Genomic DNA, 26,789 nt, shown 5'->3' on the forward strand with positions numbered 1-26,789 from the left:
GTTTAGCTCCTCCTTAAAGTATAAAGAGGGGCGATGTGAAATTAATCGGCAACATTGCGGGATGACGGTAATGCGTGACGGAGGTAGCAAGTAGATTAGGCCACAGCACCCTCAAAGGGGCCGGCGGCGATTGCTTGTGAACCACGGCCATGTGAGCACTTTTCCGTGATCTACTTCGGAGAGTTCGAATATATTTAGAATGGAAGGGCTACGCACTTGCTTCACTCCTTGTCTCAAGGGCTACTAACGACGATACCAGAAGTTTTACTATGAGTTAATATTTTGCCGCGGACTAGCGTAGCACTCGTTAGTAGGTAGGAGAGAATTACTGACAACAGTTTTCCTTTCCCTGCTAGCTCAAAACCCATCCACGAGCCCTGATCTGTGCACAAGCGTTTTGAAGGCTTCTTTTCCCGTGAGACGCCAGAATTAGAGGGACGAAAAGTTTAGAACGCATTCTGGGTCCGATGTTGGTGAAGTGGCGCTTGGGTTTTGATATTTGTGGAGATAGATCCGAGGCGGTAGCAGTAGGGGGATGGTATTGCGGCTCTGTTACTGTAAGAGCCGGTATGTGCTCTCGCTTCACTTTGTGAATTTCACAGAGACTGACAGCTTGCGATCTTCGGGAATGTCAAGATAACATATTACCTAAGGCCATATTCTTGAGTAATATTTCAGTTTTTTTTTAGATTCGGGAATAGATGTTTATCACAATGAACCTTATGCTAACACATTTTGTTCTTGCCAAGCACACGTATTACCTCTTGTACATGTCTGATTACCTTCTTTGCTTGTACCAAGGAAAAACCAGTTACTTCTCCTACGTCGTTTAAAATCGACTCAATGCAGATCTCCGGAAGTACATCCCCCTCTATACCATGGTGTCCGGTTCATTGCCAGCCAGTCACGTGTATATTATGTACAAATGACGTAGTAAAATGCTAAGACTGTATTTTTTTAAATTTGGAACTTGCACGTTGGTAATGTTTCGTTTTTCGCCATGTGTGTAGTTTCCTGTCAAACAAATGTGAAGTAGTTGAATTCTTTTATCTATTATTTCAGCAGTTATTAACCTCTGTCACTCTTTGACTATGGACAAATCAAAGCCAAACTGGTGTATTTTTGTAGGTACATGTTTCTTTGACAGTTCCTTTGTGCTAAAATTTATCGACAGGACAGACAGAGTTTCAATTTACCTTCCTTGCAAACATATTTCTTTTATACAACTCCCCTTCATTAGTTGGTATGTTTCATTTATATCATCCTGTGAGCGTTATTTATTCTGTATTAACAGATACGTCACACCGTACTCTGATCTTCAGCTTGATTTAAAATTTCCATTCCGACGCCGAGGAAGATATCGTTCAGTTCTCTTTTTTAAACTAGTCTGTATCATAATTTTAATGAATTTGGAGCGGCCGCAGGGTCAACGGCGACAGCCACGAGTGCTGCCGCATCGCGGTCGCGAAGTGGGGCCGAGGCAGTTCCATGTAAGTTTTCTAGTCTGACGATAATTTATGGATTTGTAGTTTCGGCTTGACGATGTCCACTATCGACAAACGGTGGTTACTGGTATTCGGAAGAAAGTTGGGTTATCCCGACTGAAACCTAGGTAAACTCTAGGCAAACGGTGCAACTGAGGCTGTTAATTATTAAAATTAAAATTAAGATTTACACACTTGCTGACAGGGCCGCGAAATGTTGAAGATATTTACACCCCCACAAACATTGTGCTGACACCTGCTTCCTGGTACTCCATATCAGCTACCTACGTAGTCATTAGACACCGTGAGAGAGCAGAGTGGGGCGCTCCACGGAACTCACGGACTTCGAACTGGTCAGGTGATTGGGTGTCACTTATGTCATACGTCTGCACGCGAGATTTCCACACTCCCAGACATCCCTAGGTCCACTGTTCCCGATGTGATAGTAAAGTGGAAACGTGAAGGAACACGTACAGCACAAAACCGTACAGGACGACCTCGTCTGTTGACTGTCACAGGCTGCTGACAGTTGAAGAGGGTCATAATGTGTAATAGGCGACATCTATCCGGACTATCACACAGTAATTCCAAACTGCATAAGGATTCACTGCAAGTACTGTGACAGTTAGGTGGGAGGTGAGATAACTTGGATTTCATGGTCGAGTGGCTGCTCATGAGCCACACGTCACGCCGGCAAACACCAGACGACGCCTCGCTTGGTGTATGGGGCGTAAAAATTGAACGATTAAACAGTGGAAAAACGTTGTATGGAGTGACGAATCGCGGTACACATTGTGGCAATCCGATGTCAGGTTGTAGGTGTGCCGAATGCCCAATGAACTTCATCTTATTTTCTATATTTTTTCGTTTCTGTACTTCATTATGCATTCACGCGTATTGCAATGCGTCATACATGGCCGCCGAAGTCAGTGTATCCGTGATATTTCTTTTCTAGGAATAAGAATCCAGGTTGATAACCATGAAGTGACCAAACCATTATCTCACCACACATATTAACGCAGTAATTATGTGTGATAATATTTTCAAATATAAAAATTTCCTAGTTACAAGAATGGTAGGTTTTATGCATAATTACTGGGTTTATTCGATGCAATACTTATTTTTACAATATAGCGAAACTATAACGATGAAGCTCTGATAGCAGATCATGGTGAATAATCAATAATAAGTTCCATCGCAAGAAAGACTGCTAAAACTGAACTTAGGCAGCGGTAAAGTAACCGCTCTGAGCGCCTCTGGATTCTACCTGTACACAATAAATACTCTTACATTTTGCACAAGCAACGGATACCATTTATAAAAGATTATCAATAAAATGTTTACATTATAGTACAAGTTAGTTATTTTTAACCGTTATGTATTTCACTTTTCACCTAGGTGCTCACAGAATATGTACCTTTATGTAAAAGCTTAGACCATGTGGTAGGCGTGCATTTTACCTTAGTACCATTCAGCCCATTGAAAGTACTAACTTGCTTTATGGCATTAAAGGTAGTCGGAAAATCTAAAGCTGATTTCCTCGGGAATTTTAAATATCTGCATCGAGCGGTCGCTGCCGCCACCTCCTGGTTTTCCATTAATGACACATTATTTTGGACTAATGGATCTATGCAGATATTTGTAAAAACGACAATGATACATCTTTCCATATTAATGTTATACTGCCGCTTTCTGATGAAGACAGGTTTAAATCTGTCGAAACCTAAGTAAAGATTACTTTATCCATTGCAACTGCTCGGCTGTTTTTAGTCTTATTACGTGGAACCGTTGCTGTTGCGCAGCTATGTTTGAAATAAAATTAATGACACAGATGATACCTGTGATAATTAAACACAGCACCATATAGTATATCAAAAGAGGACATGTGCGTTACACCTCTAGATCCAACCTACGACACACCTTGTGGCAATATCTCCTCCAGTTTTTTCAGGATGTGACGCGATACTCTTAATGTGCTTGGTGCAGACCACCAAAGAAAAATCTCACCAAGTAACCTATAGAAACCTGAAACAAATTAATTATGATCACCTACAGCAGCTCTGTTCAGATATTTCACGGAACTATATAATTAATTACCCAACATTAGAATGTATAGTCCTGGACTTAAATTTTAGACTTATTACATTTTATCACAAATAAGCTCCTAAGCCTTCTTCCAATCTAAAGACACCTCTTGTTCCGTGGCTGACTGTACATGTATCCAAAATGAATGAACGTGTTTCTGCACGTAGAATATTCAAGTGAAACCCTACTCCTGTATTGCATAAAGCATACAAATAACTGTGAACCGATGCTAAACAAAACTTCCACAAGTCCAAAACCGGGACGCGAGCTCTGTTTTATGCTGCGTGGCGAATGCGGGAACAGTGAGCAAAAACCGCTCAATTTCCGCATGAGAAACGCAAAATCTTATTCAATATTTGAAGGCTCTGCAATTGAATTAAGCGTTTTTTTATCACCAGTTGTCAATTCTCAAGTTACAATAAAGTATAATCCATAAGACGGCATACCTCTACAGAATGTTTCTACACAGGCAACACTGGGAGTAAATATGAGAATTTTTACCGAGGCAGAAAGTAATGATGGAATGGACGTAGGTATGATTAATCATCAGGTGACTATAGGCTTATCAGCATTTTAACTGCAGTAGCTAAACCCACAGAGTAGATTGTCGGTAAATACTTGACTTAACCTATAAACGTATATCATCCATGACAAATATCATTCACACTTGCGGAAAGGCCACAGTACAGAAAGTGCATGAAGAAAGTAACTAATAACATCAATCATGCCGCAGACAGACGTGAAGCGGCCATTTCAACACAGCTTGATTACAGATAGGTTTTCGATACGGTTGATTTCTCACGTTACTCATCAATGTGAAACTGTTAAACCTCTCAAAGAGTAAAGTACTGTTGTTCGACATTTATCCCAAAGACGGATGTTATAGTGTCTTCTGTGGGTCGTAAAAGTCACTGTGATGGAAAATTGCGTTCTCTGGAATCCCTGAATACTCTCACCACGGTTCTTTGCAATTCAGTATGCGTCATATTACATATGTGTTCCATTATTCTAACTACCACTCACATGTTGGCGATATCAAACTGCAAGCCCTATCAAAATTGTTGTTTCCATAACAAGTATGTCTGACGAACTTTGCATCATGATGAGCACAAGATCTAGGTCTTAGATCGAACCGTAAAAGGTCACAGGAAATCGTCACTTCTCACCGACATTTGATGAGTGATCTTTTCGGTGAAACAGTCCCTGCAGTACTTATTAATGTTAATCAAATATAATTGTAGACTTAGGTGCGCATCTCAATTGTGAAAAAAAGTCCGTTGCAGCATGCACAAAATCTATCACCTGCTTGAAGGCAATCCATTATACGACTGATTTTCAAAACGTCCAGTGGAAGTCCGACGTTATTTGTTGTGACTCGTTCGTTCGTTCGTTCTTGAGCATTAAAATGTTTACCTGCTTTTTACTCAAAACTGAATGTACCGTCCTCTGTTATAAAGGGGTGAATTGAAATTACTGTTGCGAACTGCGTGTCAGTGCACACATGTACCTAGAGACAAAACTATCTTGTGTTCACTGTGCAAGAAATTAAATCAAAACGGTTACTCAAAACCACTACCAAAATCACACTGAACATTGCCCAAAGAAATTGGAACACTGAAATTAAGTAACAACATTATGAGACACAGACTGTTCTCTGCCCATTAGAAATATGAATTACAAAAATATGCTTAGAATTTGCTCAATGGAACCGTGAGATGACGAATAGTAGAATCAACAAAATAAGAAAGTAATCTCAACAGAAAAATTAGAACATAATCAGCAGCAACAGCACAGCATGAAGAAATCGCGCCCGTTGAAATTTGCTTAAGAAAGTTTGGGATGAGTGACGAAGTCATAAAATTGCACCAGTCAGTTGCAGTTCAGCGTTTTAACATGCTGACCTACACACATCAAAAAATGTTTTGCATCACTCCAGTTCCCAGAACTCATGAAGATAGACGTTGACTGTGGATATTGTATCACAGACACAGTCCCTTTAACTGTTCAGAGATGTCACTAAACCCTCCCAAAGATATAAACAACTATGAATGAGTAATGACTATTAAACGAAGGGGGTCCTACAGCAGATCAGTTCCAGTCATTCCACCAGGAAGGAAGTATACGGTTCATATGGACTGTAGTTCAACCACGCCTACACGGTGAATACCGCGGTTCGATCGCATCAGTATTGTTACTTTGTGCCTGGAGGGGCTCTCAAAAGGGAAGTGTCAAGGCATCTCGTAATGAACCAAGGCGATGTAGTTCGGACATGGAGGGTATACAGAAAGACGGGAACTGTCGATCACAAACCTCGCTCATGCCGCCCAAGGCTACTACTGCAATGGATGACCGCTACCTACCGATTATGGCTCGGAGGAACCCTGACAGTAATGCCACCGTGTTGAAGAAAGCTTTTCGCGCACCCACAGGACGTCGTGTTACGACTTAACGTGTGCGCAATAGGCTGCATGATGCACAACTTCATTCCCGATGTCCATGACGAGGTCCATCTTTGCAACCACAACCCCTTGCAGCGTGGTAGAGAAAGACCTAAAAACATGCCGAAAGGACCGTTCAGGTTTGATATCACATTCTCTTCATCGATGAGAGTCGCACATGCCTTCAACCAGACAATCACCGTGTTTGGAGGCAACCTGGTGAGGCTGAACGCCTTAGACACAGTGTCCAACGAGTGCAAAAAGGTGGAGCTTCCCTGGGGTTTGGGGTGGCATTATGTGCGGCCGACGTACGCCGCTGGTGGCGATGGAGGGCACCGTAACGGCTGTACGATACGTGAATGCAATCTTCCGAAACATAGTTCAACCATATCTGCAGCATATTGGCGAGGCATTCGTCTTCATGAATTCGCACCCCAATCGTGCATATCTTGTGAATGACTTCCTTCAGGATAACGACATCGCTCGACTAGAGTGGCCAGCATGTTCTCAAAACATGAACCGTATCGAAAATGCATGGGATGGATTGAAAAGAGCTGTTTCTGGATGACGTAACCCACCATCCACTCTGAGGGATCTTTACTGATCCGCCGTTGAGGAGTGGGACAATCTGGACCGTCTGTGCCTTGAACTTGTGGATAGTATGCCACGACGAATACGGGCATGCATCAATGAAAGAGGACGTGCTACTTGCAATTAGAGGAACCGGTGTGCACAGCAATCTGGACCACCACTTCTGACGGTCTCGCTGTATGGTGGTACAATATGAAATGTGTGGTTTTCATGAGCAATAAAAAGGGCTGAAATGATGTTTATGTAGATCTCTATTCCAATTTTCTGTACAGGTTCCGGAACTCTTGAAACCGAGGTCATGCAAAACTTTTTTGGTATGTGTATTATAACTGCGTGAGACAACGCTGTAATCAATACTTACTGGAGTGATCGGGATTTGAAAATTGTAATTAAGAAGTTGTTCATGGGAATTGGAAAATTGTAATGAAAAACTGTTAGAGGGACATTTGAAATTATTTTAAACGAATAGGTAACACTCACTGCAATGTAGCCCTTCCATTAGCTAGACATTCTACACTTTGGTAACAGAGAATGTCGCTCGGCTGTGGCCACGTGGTTGTGATACAAACAATATTTTTGTTTATACATATATGAAATGTATTCCCAGTTGTCAATATGGACAACCATCAGCTGTATAATAGAATTATGACAGAGGAACTTTGCACCGCAGTGGGACTCGGGCTTGGATTTCCCAATTATCGGGAGCGGGCGCTTTAGGATTTAGCTATGCGAACTCGACTTACGTGTTTACTACCAGTACTCGAACATCCATTATGTATGTCCCCGTATGGGAACACTGCATCGTATCTCAGATTAACATAGGCACTGCATTATCATATTTATTCACCGACGCCGGGCGAGAGACTATCAAGTAAAAATACACATAATGGATGTAGGATTACAGGTTGTAGACACATATTCGACGCCATACGGAAGTTTGAGACCGGCGGTGAGTAGTGCTCAGATAGCAAAGTGGTAATGCGACCACCTGCGATAAGTGTGAAAACTGGATTCAAGTCACGGTCCGGCACAAATTTTCACTGGTTTCATTCCATTCTACAGTTCATGGTTGTCCATGTTCGCAACTGCGAATTCATTTCATTTATGTCATAATTATTGTACTTGCCGCAGTGCATGTTCCTTCAGACATGCATTCATGTATATCGGAAGTGGCTCTGAGCAATATGGGACTTAACATCTAATGTCATCAGTCCCCTAGAACTTAGAACTACTTTTAACCTCACTAACCTAAGGACATCACACACACCTATGCCCGAGGCAGGATTCGAACCTGCGACCGTATCGGCCGCGTGATTTCAGACTGAAGCGCCTAGGACCGTTCAGCCATGTATCTTGGAATAACACAGGAAGTGCGACATCGGATATTTCTCTTTGGTTGGGGAAAACTGAAAACTGCATACTCCATTAATAATGTCGCATTCAATTAACAAATATAACTTGTTGTGGTTCTGTTTCATCTTGCCAGCCAAGGAGGTTTTCGCGATAGCGGAACTGAGAAACAAAGAATTAGTGGAGAATGTAAAGATTCACAGAGCTGATACATCGGGCAGCGCAACCGAGTTAGTGCGCTGTCTGCGGGAGACTATTGGTTGTCCTATGGCCCCACCTGACCTGCAGTAACAACAGTTGAGTCACGCCATGCTCATCATTAGACTAGCGTTAACGGAGTTAAAATCAGTAGATTCTTTTTTTGAGGTCGCTTTCTATCACAGCGATCGTACCTGGGGGATAGTCCCTTATGTTGGCTAGGGTACGCCTTCAATACGGCAATGCACGAAGCTCACAAGGCCACACCAGCTTGCCTGATGTTTACGATTAAACATAAATCGTCATTTGCCAACTTGGGGACACTTAGTTACATACTTCCTGAGAGAGCGGACGCTGCTTATATCTTCGCTATTTTGAAGCCCACCCCTAATTATTTTAGGATAGCCTATGACATGTATATTTTCAGGTGAGGAATTTGACGCGCCAAGTAATTGTTTAAATTGAAGATGACCTTCAGCTGTCATTTATTTTGTGTATTTTGGTACTAGTTTTGGTCAATGAATATTACCAACCTTAGTTAGCGTAAACCATAATGTTCCATTTACGCCAGCTAAGCATGATAATGCTCATTGGTCGAAACTAGTAGCGCACTGTGTAAAATAAGTGACAGCTGAAGGTTTTACTATGAATTTTAATAAAAGCCCATGACAACCTGGAAATATGTTATAATGCACAAAAATGTTGATCTTATTGATAGCATGGATGAGATTTGGATGGAATACAAGTCCAGTGGCAGATAAAATAATGGGACAGCTTTTGCCCAGGCATGTGGGACCTACCTGGATTTAGCGTTTTGTTGCCCTGGTCACCTTATTGCTAAAGAGTTCCCAACATAGAAAGATTTTTATGACACATATGTCTTAATTTATGAATTCATCCATGGTCTAGGGGTACCTTCTTTGACTAGAAATGAAACTGTGCTCGGGTCCGGTTTTGAACCCAGCCACTGCAAAAATTTTTAATAAAAGTCATCAGTAAAGCCTGCCTAAGACTGCTGGCATAAGAAGTTACCATCGCTCTGCCGTGTCAAAGAGGACGGCGGTGCAGACAAAGATTCAGTGCACTGTCTTGGCGTTGGATTGGGAAACGGCCCGTAAAAGAAGGGACAATCAGCAGTGATCAACGGCATGAGGATGCAGAAGACAACGAAAACCACTGCATGAAAGGATACGTATCCACGGGACATATGTCCTGTAACTGGAAAAATGTGATGATGATTTCTCCATTGGCAAAAGTTTATGGTTAAGTTCCCCATTCGGGTTTCCGGCAGAGCACTGCCAAAGAGGATAAGATCATAAGAAAAAGATTGAATAACCAACGAAAGGATAACGTTCTACGCCGGCCGTTGTGACCGAGCGGTTCTAGGCGCTTCAGTCCGGAACCTCGCTGCTGTTACGGTTGCAGGTTCGAATCCTGCCTGGGGCATGGATGTGTGTGATGTCCTTAGGTTAGTTTGCTTTAAGTAGTTCTATGTCTAGGGGAATGATGACCTCAGACGTTAAGTCCCATGGTGCTTAGAGCCATTTGAACAATCTGATAACGTTCTACGAGCTAGGGCGTCGAGTGTGAGAAGTTTTAACATGGTAGAGAAGGTAGAAAATGTGAAAAGGGAAATGGGAAGATTCGATCGAGACATAGTGTGATCGGTGACACGAAATAGAAAGAAGAAAAGGATTTCTGGTCAGGATATTATGAATAGCAGCAGGCAATTGTGTAACGGAGTAGAGTCCGTTATAAGAGTATCACTCCGTTTCAGTTGGTCGTTGGAAGAAGGAAGTACAAATATTTTCACTGAAATTCGGGAACAAAGAAATAAAAGTATCCCATGATCGATATGGATAGGTAGTACAGGGAAGCTATGAGGAAATGGTTGCATCAAAAATGTGAACATATCGAAAAATATTGTCGTAAGGGATGTGTCGCCATATAGAGAAGCCAAAAGAGACTACGGTGACATCAGAAGAAATGACTGTACCATTAAGAGTGCAACGGGAATTCCACTGATAAATGCAGAGGAGAAAGCGATTTAGTGGAAAGAGTAAATTGAAATCCCCTGTGAGGAGGACTTGTATGACGCCATTATAGAAGGAGAAACAAGATTTAAAAGAGCTTGGAACGACTTAAGATCAAGTAACGCTAAAGGAATAAATAACACTCAATCGGAATTTGTGTAATAACTAGGGGAAACGGCAACAAAATGACTATTCTCATTGCTGTGTAGAGAGTATAAGACCGACGATGTTCCATCAGACTTTCGGAGAAACGCCATGCCCAACAATTCTGAAGGATACAAGAGCCGAAGCGCAGGACTTATCACACAATGAGCTTAACAGCTCATGCATCCTAGCTACTGATAAGAATACTATACAGAGGAATGCAAAGGAATTTTGATATCTGTTAGACGACGCTCAGTTGTATTTAGGAAACGTACAGGCAGCACAAAGGCAGGTCTAATGTTGTTGTTGGTGATGGAAGCAAGAATGAAGAAAAAGCAGAATACGACTATAGGATCGGTCGATCTTGAAAAAGCGCTCGAGAATGTAAAATGACAGAAGACGTTCAAAATCCTAAGAAAATCAGGGATAAGCTGTAGGGAAGTACGGGGAATATAAGATAATTACAAGAGCCTAGAGGGAGCAGTAAGAGTGGCACACCAAGAACAAAGTCCTCGGATGAAACAGAGTATAAGACAGTGGTACAGTCTTTCACCCCAACTGTTCACTGTAAAAGTCGAAGAAACAATGACTGAAATAAAAGAAAGATTTAAGAGTGAGATCAAAATTCAAAGTGATAAGACACCAGTGATAATATTCACTGATGTCGTGGCTACCCTGAGTGAAACTGAAGATGAATGGAATGAACATGCTACTAAGCACAGATTATGGATTAACAGTAAATCGAAAGAAAACGAAAACAACGAGAAGTAGCAGAGGCAAAATTAAAATCTGAATTGAAGCTGACGAAGTCGATTAAGTTAAGGAATTCTGCTGCCTAGTAGAAAAATAACCCTCAATAGATGGAGCAAGAAGGGCATAAAAAGCAGACGAGAATAGGCATTCCTGACCAAGAGATGTCTGCTAGTGTCCTTGTTGACCTGAGAAATAGATTTCTGAGAAAATTCGTTTGGGCACAGCATTGTATGCAGTTAATCATGAACTGTGGGAATAACGGAACAGGAAAGAATCGAAGCATTTGAGGTGTGGTGCTACAGAAGAATCTTGAAAATTAAGTGGACTTACAAGATAGGAATGAGGATGTTCTCCCCAAAATTGGCAAGGAGAGGTTAATACAGAAAATACGAGCAAGAGGAAGGGACAGGTTCACAGGACGCCTAGAGGGAGCTGTAGAGGGTAAAAACTATAAAGAAAGGATTGGAAAACGTGCAGAAAACAATTATGGGCGTAGATTGCAGTTGTTATTCTGTGTTGAGAATGTTGACACAGGGAAGGAATTCGTGGTGGGCCTTATCGAATCAGTTAGAAGACTGATGTGTGAAAGGAGAAAGAAGTGTCAAGCTAATCCTTATGTGGAAGGGGATTCACCTAGATAAGGATGTACCCTTATCACGAGTGATCAAGCACTGTATATTGTAAACTGGTGACTTATTCTCCGTGTAGGAACTGAGTGAATTTGGTTTCCGTCAGGTATTCAGTTTAGGATGTACTTATTTATTTATTAATTTTTAATGATATCTTGTCGTCCAAGGATTATTCTATAGGGTTTCTTCCTGACCACATTATATTGTAAGTGAAGTGGAGCTGAGAAATTTGTAACTAATTGAGAGGTGCAAATTTCCAGACACAGTACACTCTCCGTGTCCTTGTGTATTGTGAGTGAGGATGATTCCATTGCATGAATAGCTGCACGTGGATTCGGTCTTATGCCAGGAAGTACTAACAATTAGGTTCGTTTTCCTTGCAGAACGCTGCCCGCCGTACCACTGCAGAGTCCTATACTTCGTATCGGTGACACTGATGATTACCTTACCTAATATTATATGTGTATTATCTGGCATCGATGCTCAAGAGAGCTCTTTTCTAGTGTCCTAATTTGTTGGGTGCTGCTGAATAGCTTTGGCTGATGTTTCTGTTCGACTACTGTGGAAAGTCACTGAATGTAAATAGTGGCCAGTGGTATCTTAGTACAAGGTACATTGACTGACGAGTAAACCACTTCGAAAACTATGAAACATGTCGAATGGCACCGCCATTTGCGACCTCAATTATATAAAGGGGGAGCTAATTTTAGAGAAGGGTGGAGATCTGTTGTGTTTACTGTCGAAAAATGATTCTGCTTTATTGCCAATGATGACTGTGTGTTGTTTAGAAGATCATGTGAGGGCCTGCAATCAATCTGTCTTTGTGCTAGACACACTGGACATTTGTCCAAAGTTATGCTCTGGGGTATGATTTCTTATGACAGCAGGAACACTCTCGTAGATATCTCACGTATCCTAACTGCACATTTGTACATCAGGCTGGTAATTCGACCTGTTGTGCTGCCATTCGTGAATAGCATTCCAGAGGGGTTTTCCAACAGGATAATGCCCAGATACCGCCATTGTAGCCCAATATGCTCTGCGAACGGGTCGAAATGTATCCTTGGCCTGCTCGATCACCGGATCTGTCTGCAGTTGAGCGCATATGTGACATCACTGGACGACAACTGCTGCATCATCTATAATCACCATTAATCGTCACTGTATTGAGCGACCAAATGCAACAGGCAAGGGACTTGATATGACAAACTGACATCCAGCACTTGTGCAACACAGTACATGGTTGAATTCAACATTGTACTGGGTACAATCTCATATCTCAGCTTACGTTAACTTGTGACCTTGCAGCGAAAACTAATTAAATATCGTATCTAGACATATGCATTCCCATAATTTCATTATTATCCATTAATTACATTTCAGTGATGCATTTTCTTTCCCTAAGTGTATTTGGCTGTTAAAGGGGTGCATTCTCCATAATCAGTTAGATTTTTTATCGAGCTGGGGTACTCATGTAATAAAATTACGCGAGAAGTATCAGTTGCAATTAAGTGATTAAAATTCTGGATTATTTTATTTGTATGAGAAATCGCTGAATTTAACATGTACTGGGGATTTTGGGAACTAGAATTGGTGATAAAGTGTTAGTGGAGCATTTAAAATTGCTTTTAAACGAATATGCTACACACGATTCAAACTAGCACACCTACACTGTAAAACTTTCACATTGTAGGAGCCTCGAAATAAATCATATTATAATGAAACTGACAAACACTTAACTGTAGTGTGAGTCAAATTCGCCATTCCCATGTTATCACCCACAGATTATCTCGTAAGTTTTGAGAACGTTGTACGCTTCGCTGTCCCAGTCTTTCATCCATATCAGCTTAACTGTGGAGATGACATGACCGAGGACAAAAATCCAGAGATTTGAAGTCAGGATATCTTGGAGGGGAAGATACATACCCCTCCCCACTCATCCATCTTGGACCACGACTTTACATGTCGTTTTGGACGACTATCGGAATGTGGTGGTGCTCCGTCAGGAATGTAGCACAATTTCTAAAGTTTAGCAAGTGGAGCAATTTCAACCAACTCTGGATGATCCTCTTGGAGGAACCGTAGATGCTCTTGCCTAACCAGTTTTCTTGGAAGAATGTGTTTCATCTAACCAAACTATTAGAGAGAAAGTCAGCTGATGTGGTAACTCAGGAACAATGTACGGGTTTATGTCAGAATTGAATGGAGTCTTGATCGAAATGTTTACACTGCAAATACGTTTCTACAATGTCCAGGTATCAGAAGCCTCAAAAAACCACATTTAGCAGCGCTGACCGTTGCGAGACATTCAGCAAGAGACTCACTGCGTTTCTGAAATGCACTGGCAAAGAAGCGGAGTCATGCCAAGTCCAGCATCGTGACCAGCTGCGCTAAGATCCTCAGTTGAGGATACATGTCAGAATCGAGGTTGTCCATATGATTCTCGGTTGAGTTTAATTCCGGAGGCTTTGGTGGCCATGGGAGCACGGTAAACTGTTGCTAATGTTCTTCCAGCCACACATGTACACTAAACCCTGCGAGACCCCTTGCATTACCTTGCTGGTAGATGCTATCGTACCGACTATAAACAATCAGCGTGTGAGGTGGACATGCTCCCCAAGGATGGATGCATACTTGACCCATTGTGCCCTCTAGAATGACGAGATCGGCCAGGAAATGCCATAAAAATATTCCACAAATGATAACGCTGCCCCCTCTGCCCTGGACCCTTATGACGATTGTTGCTGGATGTTCACTCCAGGTACCTCACGCTGTACACGCCTGCTGTTATTTGTACGATGCAACATAAAAAGTGATTCATCCGAAAAGGCCACCTTTCGACACCCCCTCCCCCCCCTCCCCCCCCCCCACACACACACACACACACAAACGTCCAGTTTCGATACTCGCATACTAATTCCAGCCTTCGTCACCATTGAGCAGTATCCAGCATGAACCAGGAGCCTGCTGAGGTGGCCAATTGGAAGCAATGTACGCTGAACGTTCGTTGAGAAGGCATGTTGGTAGCTCCTTGGTTTATCTGGGTGGTCAGTTTCCCACCGGTTACACGCCTGTTGGGTCGTACAGTTGTCCACAGTCTTCGTTCACCTCCGTCATCTATGGCTCGTGGTGCACCACAGTTGTCTTGGCGCCTGTTTTGGATAATGCCTTTTTGTCATACACGGTATGGCTTAACCACGATGACACGCGAACAGTTAACTAACTTAACCGTTTCGGATCTCCTTGTGCCTTTGGCCGGAAAGCCAATTATCATGCTCGTTTGCACGTTAGACCAGTCGTTTCGTTTCCACATCACAACAACTGAACTTTTCACGCTTCTCCCCAACCCGATTGATATACTCTCCACTGCTAGAGCTACGATGCCCCGTCTTTGTGTGTTCATGGTGAAAGATAATGTATGTCCATTGTGAAAGATATAAGAAGGTCTCAGAAATGTTTAGAAGTCGTAGTGACAAAAGATGGCTAATATATGGCGCAGTAACATTCGTATAAAAACGCATGAACCAACTCGGCCTCTGCAAGTACTCTTACTAACAACATCACAATCTTTTCAAAATGTTCACTGCTGTTATTATAGAGAGTTGGTGCAAACGAACAACGGCATTTACTAACTCAAAAGAAATGTATACATTAGGCACATCGACAACGAGACTCACCCAGCGTACAGTTACTGCCGGTAAACAGTTCCTTTCATTATTCCCCACAAAAAGTAATCACAAGAAGTCAGATCATGAGAATACAAAGGCTGATACATGCCTACGGTAGTACTTTTAGAACAGTTCGAAACAATAAATGCACCCTCAAAGAGCTTATCAAAAAAGCGAAGTACTTGTTCAGTATCACGTATTCGGATGTCATATTGCACAAACCACTCGAACCTAGTCGACGTCCCAACATTTGTTGTGTGGTGACACGTTTGTCAAAAATTACAACGTAGCGTTCACTAGTTATCGATCTCTCATGAGAAAAGGGCCGATAATGCTCATAAATTGAGGATAATTGCAGAATGTGGTGCCACACAACATAGCACTACACAAAACTGGCGCTAATAGCATAGGCACATAGGGAACACACACGACACAGATTTGTACGAACACGGTATTTGTGATAAGTTGAGAAAACCGTCCCGAAACACATGAGCTACTACAAAACGCCACTGTTTCCTGCGCATGTACCCCGACATCAAGATGGAATATGATCATCAAGCACACGTACACAGGCCGCACAACGGGTTGCTATACTCTGGAACAGGTGGTCGAGCAACTGCTGGTATACAGCGTCTCATTCTTGCACCAGTGCCTGTCGGAGCTCCTGAAGTGTCCTAGGGGTTAGAAGACATGCAGCAATACGTCGACCGAGAGCATCCCAGACATGCTCGATGGGGTTTAGGTCTGGAGAACAAGCAGGCCACTCCATTCGCCTGCTATCTTCTGATTCAAGGTATTCCTCCATGATGGCAGCTTGTTGGGGCCGTGCGTTATCATCCAACAGGAGGAAGGTGGGACGCACTGCACCCCTGAAAAGGCGGACATACTGGTGCAAAATGACGTCACGATACGCCTGACCTGTTACGGTTCCTCTGTCAAAGACATGTAGGGCTACGTGCACCAATCATAATCCCATCCCACACCATCAAACCACGACCTCCATACAGGCAACTTTCAAGGACATTAAAGGGTTGGTGTCTGGTTCCTGGATCACTGGTTCCTGGTTCAGATGAAAACCCGGCGAGAATCACTATTCAGACTATACCTGGACTCGTCCGTGAACGAAACCTGGGACCACTGTTCCAATGACCATGTACTGTGTTCTTGACACCAGGCTGAGTCAGTGGAATGCACCTTGCAGGTCTACGGGCGAGTAAACCAAGTCTGTTCAGTCGTCTGTAGACTATGTCTCTGGAGACAACTGTTCCAGTGGCTGTGGTAAGGTCCCGAGCAAGGCTACCTGCAGTACTCCGTGGCCGTCTGCGGGCACTGATGGTGGGATATCCGTCTCCTTGTGGTGTTGTACACTGTGGACCTCCCGTACTGTAGCGCCTGGACACGTTTCTGTCTGCTGGAATCGTTGCCATAATCTTGAGATCACAGTCTGTGGCACACGGAGAGCCCGAGCTACGACCTGCCGTGTTTGACGAGCATCCAATCACCCTAGTATTCTACCCCTCATAACGTAATCAATATGTGTTTTTTGAGCCGTTTTCAACACACAGTCACCATTAGCACGTCTGAAAACGTCTGCACCGTACTCTGATATGCACCAAAACACCTCTGCTTATGTGGACTCGTGCCAGTGACACTGTGCGACGACCGCAGGTCAAATGCACTGCATGGTCATACCCCGAGGGGATTCAAACCCGCAAACCGCCTACCAGAGCGTTGTTTCACCGTGTATCAGCACAGTCTTTCATTTATGAGCGTGAGTGTAGATACCGCATCTCAAACGTTAATTTCGGGATAATACTGTGGGTACACATCACACATGGCTACGGGAAAGAGGTAGTCACTTTATGTTTTGTGGAGACCATGTAACTTAACGAGTTTTATGTGAAACCCTTGGTGGAACTGAACATAACAAGTAGTAAATATTTATTGAGCGGTCGAGGATTGTAACCTAACGAGTCTTAGTAAAATCCCGAGAGTTCAGTTAAACGTAACTGAGGTTCAAAAATGGTTCAAATGGTTCTGAGCACTATGGGACTCAACTGCTGAGGTCATTAGTCCCCTAGAACTTAGAACTAGTTAAACCTAACTAACCTAAGGACATCACAAACATCCATGCCCGAGGCAGGATTCGAACCTGCGACCGTAGCGGTCTTGCGGTTCCAGACTGCAGCGCCTTTAACCGCACGGCCACTTCGGCCGGCCGTAACATAGGTTAAGTGGGTTTTCAGTCTGAGAAGTTAGTAAATATGAACAGAAAGGTAGAAGTCTGGAAATAGTTCCAACGAAGCAGGTACGGAGAGGGCCTAGCGAGTGAGCGACTTCGTTTCACTGGCAGGGTGATTACAGGCAGACGCAGGACAGCCGCGAAGGACCGCCGATAGTTGGACCTTAACGTATATTACTGGCTAATTGTGGACATAGTATGAACTTTCATAACATGAAATGGGACTAGGAAGACAAGCAAAGTAAACGCAAGAGCATCAAGTCAATCAACAGAGTGAAATACTGTACATCATATAAAAATTTGCCATTGCAACGGAAACATGTTTACAATTAAATCATTCATTCCACCACAAATGTTTACACTTATTGAGTGATAAATACATTTATAATGCTCAGTACATCCTATGGCCAGTAATGAGGTTGCAAAATAGGCATCAACAAATATTATACTGATGTTGTTAAAAATTCAATAATAATAAGTTTATATGTCTAAGGATTTCGAACCAAATCGTTCTACACATTTACACTGATCAAGTGAAGCAGTACGACTTTCTAATCAATGATCCATGCTGATTATAGTGTAAAAGAGTGTCCTAGAGGCGCAAATATATCGATACTAATGAAATACGTAATTAAAAATGATAAGAATTGGTGCCAGCAGACCTATCTCGACCAAGCCTGTCATTTACAATATGTATTTTAATGATACAATCGTTAGCGGACGAATGATCGTCCTTTTGTATACATGTCAAGGAGTTGTACGAAATGTGCTGCGTGTTGCGGAGCTGCTCGTGCTCTGACTGACTGAAGTGTCATGACGTTAGGGTGTGTTGATGTTGTAAGAGGTGGTTCTGGGAGCAGAAGTCCAAAATGGCTCTGAGCACTATGGGACTTAACATCTGTGGTCATCAGTCCCCTAGAACTTAGAACTACTTAAACCTAACTAACCTAGGGACATCACACACATCCATGCCCGATGCAGGATTCGAACCTGCGACCGTAGCAGTCGCGCGGTTCCGGACTGAGCGCCTAGAACCGCTACACCACCGCGGCCGGCTGGGACCAGAAGTGGCGGAAAAGAGGGAAGAACAGTGCGGGACGTCAATGCAGAAGGAGACACTCATGTTTCCTGGCATCGGGGTGTACAGCAGAGCAGTGTGGTTTTATTTCAGTAGACACACTCTGAATAGCTTATCGCATCCTGGTTACGGGTACCTAATAATGCGATTGCAAGAACTAATATAGTGAGTGCACGTCGCTCATTGATTCATTGATCTTAGTGAGCACCAGATAACCCGAGGACTGTTTATGTAACATCTATAGTTAACTTTATTTGCGTATAAGCCTGTAGGTACACCATACAGTGGGAGCTTGAACGTTACTGATTAAACAATCTGTTCTTAAAAGGTATATCTGTAGTGTTGCCACTTGTTATTTCATATCTTTCCTTGTTTGTTTATTTTCATTAATTTATAATATAATTGATTTCAGCCTCTATCTTCGGTAAACTAAACCCCTTTTCCGATGGGGTACCCAAAATCACGGGAACAACACTGCGGTCGGCAGAGCCTGTGTGGCATGCATTTCCGCCGCTAGGCGTGCATAGCACAACTCATTGCCAGTTCAATTCCTCCTGTGTTGTCGACCTGGATTGTTCTATTTATCCGCAATGAGTGTTTTTGTTAGCGCTTTTTTGTTCTTGTTTCGCATTTTATGATGTCAAACGTAAGAGAACAACGTGAAGCTGTGAAATTTAGTTTTCCACTCGGTAAAAATGCTGCTGAAACTCTTTTAATGTTGAAAACAGCTGGATGACGCTATGGGAAAATCTCAAGTGTGCGAGTTGTTGGCTCGATTTAAAAACGGTCGTATGTTGATTGATGACAAACCTCTTTCTGGATGCCCATAAACATTCCGTTAGAGAGTATGTGGGTAAACATGGCATGGTTCTGCTGCTCCACAAACCATACTCGCCTGACCTGGCTACGTCGGACTTCACCTCATTTCCACCCATGAAAAGGGGCATGAAAGACGCCGATTACACATCACTGAAGATGTCGAGAAAAAAAATATGAGGGAGGAGCTGTCAGCATTTTCTAAAGATGACTAAAGAGAATGTTTCGAAGGGTGGAAGCTTCGGTGGGGCAAATGTATTAGTGTAGTGGAGAGCATTTTGAAGGAGATAAGGTTGTTTTATAAACAATTTGAAAATATGTATCTTTTAAAAAATAATTCCGGTTATTTGGATACTTCGTCTTATGTTTCAGCGGCGAAACTGATCACGCTGGTCTTGTAAGTATTACATATAGCGAATACGTATTGCAATTACAGCGTGATCAGTCAGCAGCTTTTGTAACAACTACTTCGAAAGGTTTGTATGTTATTCCAGGCTCCACAACAAACGTACGTATTTTTATATTCTTTTACCAATCTTTGTTTCCGTATTCTTTCATTTTAAAATCGCGGAGACGTTTGCTGAAGACCGTGTTGATGAGCTTGGCATTCGTAAACTAGAGGTGTGACGAAGTCTCACGTGATCAGACAACTAGTGACGCTCATTCACCATAGCTGCGCTGCTGCCCTGCGGATCAGCCGCTCAGTGCTGGGTCAACTGCGCCTGAGGTGGCGGAAACAGGCCGGCGGAGCGCTGTGCTGCCTACACGTGCCCTGCGCAACGGCGCCGCCTCCTCGCGAGGCTGCCGCCGTCAGCTGTGATGAATGTCCGCTGCCACTCTGCACATCCATCACCGCCCAACTCTCTGCCCGCGTAATTGTTTCTTAAACTCGGGCTCTGCGGCCTGTCTGCAACCGATGACCGAAGACCCGCCTGGCGGCGTTGCGAGCGGCGCGGCTCGCGTGGCGCACTCGTCCCGCACTCCAATTATTGTTACGTCTATCAGGGCTACGGAAAACTCGCGCGTCTACTCTTCACGCGTGCTGTCGGGAAAACGTGAAATTCGGCGGACGCTACATTTACACAATTCCTGAATAACCCACTAAAGCTGTTTCCCAAGTTTCGTTTATTTGTGGGCAGATGGCTTTGGAACTTAAGGGCTCCGTTTGTTGCCTATTACTACAGCAAGAATACCAGAAAATTTATCATACTTATCTTTTACTTTACTTGCCCTGCTCATTGATTTTAGGTATCTTATATAATAACACACACCAAAAAAAACAATAATTTTAGACACATTCTCTCGGAATACTTGTGACTCAGACACATGTCTTCAAGTATCAATAACATTCTTAGGCATAATTCTGACATCAATAGTGAAAGTATATAATAATAATAGTAAAATCACCTGTCAGGCCCCAACACTAATCACTAAAACAAGGAGAATATTAATACTGTTTTGTGTTGTAGAGATGGCACTTTACTTAAAGAGCATAACCTATAACAAAAGCAACATTTAACAATATTTTGAGAAAAGAAGAACGAGCACCGACCTAATGTACCTCCTGCACAATCCCTGAAAAAAATCTCTCTCCTTTCATCTAGACGTTCTTTGCACCACACATTAATCGTGAACTGTAAGGTACAAATGGCACAAATGTGTTATCAAAGTCCACATTGAGACATTTCTGCTTCATACTTCAGAGATTAAAAAGCTGAAACGTTGTTGACTACTAAGTACCTTTTGGGAGACATGCAGCGTATTATAACAATTACTATTCTTTTTCTTTCTACAATTTAATACTGGCATCAATGCCTGGTTTGTTGTCAATTATCAGGAACCAGAGGATGATCAGTATAGACCAAAACTACTAGCACGTTCCAGCAGATATTATACAGAGCTAATGGCGTTTTTAAACATGACCTTTATTAAACATACAGAGACCGCCACATGGCCACACATGCACCCTATACCAAGACATGGAGAAGCCAGGCACAGTCCGAGATTCACCTGCAGGTGGGGAGCGTACAAAAAGGTGATGCCAATTTACATATTAAATTCACTAAACTGAAACCTTTAATTTTAATTCTAAGTGCTACACAGTGGTTAAACGTATTCGTACCATACTGTCTTAACGACAGGTTTATATACACCATCCATTGCTGGAAAAACTTGTGTCGATGGACTTTGACGACCTTCTGGAACACGATAATTGCAAACAAAACTGATAATAACGGCAATATGAGATTGTAAATAACTCACAAAAGATTAGAGAAAAAATTGCTTACATGCCAGTAAGTACTTCCAAACACTGATTCGTTTTACTACCATGCTTTCTGATGTATTAAACATAGCTCCCTAAATATTTACTCAAATAGGCCTACACCGAAATTTTGTTCACTGACACACTCTAGATACTTCTGCTGAATAGGCGATACACACTCTTCTTGCCAAACCCGTGAAGTCGGTACGTTCAGAGCTATTGATATTCATCGTATGTGCCAATCACAACATTCTGAAAGCTTATCTAACCTGCCCAACTCACTCCTTTAAACTAATGCCTTAAGCTGCGTAACTGATGTAACTGCACTGGTAATCAACATGATAAAATTCTGTGTAGGCTGTTGTGTTCTAGATTCACTGATTAACTCCCCTCGCAGTGAGCTCAATGACCACCAACCACGTGAGAACTGCTGTGTCCATCACACAAGTGACCAAAAAAGATATTTCGCTAAATATTGTTTATTACGAGGGGTTAAAATAACTACATAATTCAAAACTTTGTAAATCACGCTCAACTGATTAAAATTTTTAAAAAATCCCGAAAACTACTGAGAGCTATACATTACATGTTTTACTGTTGACTTATCTCTGTAGACGTATTGTTGAAGTGCATGTCATATTTCGCTTCAGCACCATCACATCCTTATCTTCAAGGTGGTTCCAGAAATCACTACATCCTGCCACTTGCGAAGGTCAAGGAGGGGAGGGCCTCCACACCTCCACCTCCCGAGATTAGATCACATTAGAATCAGTTTTCGCTCCACAGACCCAAACAAAAACTGAGATGATTCTCATGGGCGTGGAACATGTCAGAAAGTATAACACAAAAATATAAAACTTTTGAATATAATACTTACTACTCTGATCATTGCTCAGGAGATTGTCGAAATGGGTTAACACAATGTGATAAACTGGAACAGCTAATATTCAAAGGATTAACACGCAGTCAGAATGAAACACTGCCATGCACAAAATACCTAGTCTCGACTGTTATGACCAAGTGCTGTCAAAACTGAAATATAACAGACATTTTTAATTAAGCTGGCTTAACGATCTCTTTTAAGATATTCATCTGTAGAGTAGAAGGAGTTGTCTATCAAAAAGTCTTTCAAATTCGGTTTAAACCGTGCCTTGTCAGAAACCAAGTTTTTAATGGTTGCTGGCAATTTATTGAAAATGTGTGTTCCTGAATATTTGACCCCTTTTTGGATCAATGTAGGTGAATTTAGGTCCTTATGTAGATTGTTTTTATTCGTAGTATTGATACTGTATTGAGCTATTGGTGGGAAATAGAGATGTATTATCTACAACAAATATTACTAAGCGATAAATATTCTGAGAAGCAGTGGTTAGAATACAAAGTCCCTTGAACAGGTTTCCACATGATGTTGTTGATTTTACACTACAAATGTTAATTACACGCTTTTGCACCCTAAAAGTTTTGCTCGGTTTGACGAGTTATACCCGAATATGACCCTATATGATGTAGTAGAATGAAAGTAAGCTATGTATTCAAGTTTTAATATTGATACTATCTCATATATCTGACATCATTCTCACTGCAAACGTAGTCTTGTTTAGGCACTTAAAGAATTTTATGGTATGCCCTTTGCAATTGAATTTGTTATCTAGTTGTAATCCCAGAAATTTAACACTGTCAACCTCTTTGATCTGCATGTCTTCATTTGTTATACACGTGCCGGAATGAATTGTCTTAAAGGCTCTGTACTGCATATAGTGGGTTTTCTCAAAGTTTACTGACAGAGAATTAGCTTTAAACCATTTATTAATGTCAGTCGAAATTTGATTACCAGCTATTTTTAAATCTGTACTTGACTTGCTGCTTATTGCAGTGCTTGAATCATCTACAAACAAAACAAACTTAGCATCTGGCAATGTAACAGACGAGAGGATACTTTGTACACAAGGAAAAGCAATGGACCCAAGATGGAACTTTGAGGAACACCGCATATAATTTACTTACAATGATATCAAGACTGACTGCTTACTACACAGGTATTTTGCAACGACACCCTTTGTTTCCTGTTAGATAGATAAGACTCAACAATTTTGCAGCATTGCCAGTAACAATTTCAATAATTCAAATTCTCCACAAATAACCCCTCACTCCAAGCTCCCCCTCCTCTGCAACCAATGGTGCACAAGTTCGGCTCCCAACTCTATTGACATTTATTTTATAAATAAGGTAATTGCATATGCACCATCATTATCTGTCCACAACGAAGCGCCACCAGCAGCAGCCATCATCTGGAATGGAGAATAATAATATCAGCATTTATTACTTCAATCGATTTCTAATTATTAATATTACTATGATAGTGATTATGCTTCATTGTATTCAGTTTCCTTTTCTGCAACTTTTACTGACGCACAGTAGCAGCTGTAGCTCACACGATTTTCGGCATTCGTAGACTATGCTGTAGCACGAACAAGTAGTTTCGAGGAGTACCTGATCCAGTTGCAGCCCACAGGAGGTTTTCACGACACTTCAGGCCTGGTGTCCTTCGACTGTGCCGTAGGACAACCACAGCATCGAAGTCCCACAAGAGATCTCTCATTCGCTAACACATACAATGTAACCTTCAGTGGTTCAAAACGTGTGAATATAGGTTTGTCACACGACAGTGACTTTGAAGCAGTTATAGAGGTACAAAACGCACAACATGACGGTGGTAAAGTGCAGTACTCATGGTATGAGTGGGACTATATATGCAGTGTGATGGAATATATAGACTATGTGATCAAAAGTATCCGGATACCCAAAAAACATACATTTTTCATATTAGGTCCATTGTGCTGACACCTTCGGCCAGGTACTCCATATCAGTGACCTCATTAATCATTAGACAATGTGAGAGAGCAGAATCTGGTGCTCCGCGGAACTGACGGCTTCGAGTGTAATAAGAATTGCTTAAGTATTTGCGCAATAGCCATGTAAACACTGCTCAAGTAGAGCAGTGCATTGATCTCTCTATTCCTCCTACACCGAAGTGTGCAAGTGTTAAGCCTGTAACCATAAAATCAGTGGAGGCTGAATTTAGTGACAGTCTGCCTATGTATACGATTCTGGATGAATTCAAAGTATACATAAAAATTATTTCGATCCTTCTGTAATTCTGAATGATTGGGTGTAAAATGAAAAAAAAGTTCTAAGAAGCTATAGTAATTTACTTCCTCTCCCAACAATCACTTAAATTCATAAAGTATGAAATAATAACAGACATATTTGAAATTATTAATTTTAATTACACACAGTAATTCTTTTCAAAACAGATTGCATTAGTACAGAATTATTTTCATACAAGACAGCTACTGATCAACTAGTCAATAATTTTTACAACAGCAGGCGTACATTATAGCAGTAACAATTGTTAGTTTCAAAAATCAGATTCCATAAATGCAGACCGGTTTTATTTACGTAATAGCAGTTCACCAGCTGTCAGAGATGTATTACACTAAGATGATTTTTTAAATTATTTACAATATTGACAGTGTATAGGGACTAAGACCAACAAGTTAAGAACCACTCACATATACACAAACACACAACATATAAAAAGTATCTTTAGAGGCACACAACAGAAGAGGATTCCAATGCCATCCACATAGATGAAGCCTTTTTCACCATGACGTGACAGACCGACTTCACTGGTAATGCAGAATCTACCATACCAGGAGATTCACCAGAAGCAAACAGACATTCCTTACAGTCTTTGTTCATGAGCGCTTGTGAGACCACACAATGCACAGCCTTATCCCATTTCAGGATGGCATCTGCATCCCCACAGCGTGCATGCATAGGCCATTTGAGCCCTACAACCTTTACAGTCTGGCAGACATTCGCTTTGTCCTTCATCAGGCCGATAACCTTCTTATTGCAAATGCTATACCATAAGGATTATCGGCTATAGCTGTAGATGTTTCTAATTCCTCAGGATTGCATCTAATTACTTAATTTTGATTGCAGCCTTTCAGCTACTATCTGAAACTGTATGTTTCTATATAAAGTAACTTGGCATCAGCGCAGTCCGGTTTCAAAATATTATAATGGAGTAGGTATACGTGAAGTTTGGAGGGGTCAAGAACGCACTTAACGATATGAAGATATGGACAGGCTTCAGCAACTCCACTGAAACCTTATCAATCTCCACAGCGGGTAGTCCTTCATTGAATATTGTGGTCCATTAAAAATTTGGCCTCATAACATAATCTTTCGAGCCCATCCCAACGGTACACCAACTGAATATTGCCACAGTTTCCAACATTCTCTATGGTTTTTCTGAAAACTGAAGTATTTATTAATTTATAAAAGTCCTCTTCAAAATCAAACCTCGCAAGAGTCCTCTGTTCCATGTTTAATTCAGTGTACACCTTCAACCAGGGATGCTCCTTGAAGGACATGCCGCGGTTGATTCCCAAATGTCACATCTCTAAAATGAGACATTGCTGGTCGTTTCTCCAGTGTAGAATGTATCTGTGCTTGTTCTCCAGCATTGTCATCAGCTAGGGGATGGGATCATTTCAGGACTAGGTCCTCAAGACAGAGCAGAAGGTAAGCGTATGCATCATGCAAATAGGTGACAAATTCCAGGTCTGTCTCCAGGACACATCCCCTGTGAGCATCAACAGCAACATTAAGGATCTTGTCCTTCAGTATGACGATTTCGAGATTGTTCCACGCCCTGTCTGTAAACATTGTTGACATCCAAGTAAAGTATGCAGCTGAAATCGTCAGATTACCAATACTCCCCCTCCCAAAACCGTTGTTAGCCTTGGGGTGCCTGTGGATACACTGCAAACTCCAGTGCAAATCCCACATTCGAAAAAAAGCGACATAACAACATCGATTTACAGTTCGAGGCTGTTATGTGCTTTTTTAGCACTGCACCCTAGGAAAACACTGGCACTGTGTAACAGAATGAAGAATCTAGAGTGTATGTGCTCAGGTATAAACTCTGGAATATCTCAAAAACGTC

Source organism: Schistocerca americana, chromosome 3 (assembly GCF_021461395.2).
Source record: "Schistocerca americana isolate TAMUIC-IGC-003095 chromosome 3, iqSchAmer2.1, whole genome shotgun sequence".
Classification (NCBI taxonomy): Eukaryota; Metazoa; Arthropoda; class Insecta; order Orthoptera; family Acrididae; genus Schistocerca; species Schistocerca americana.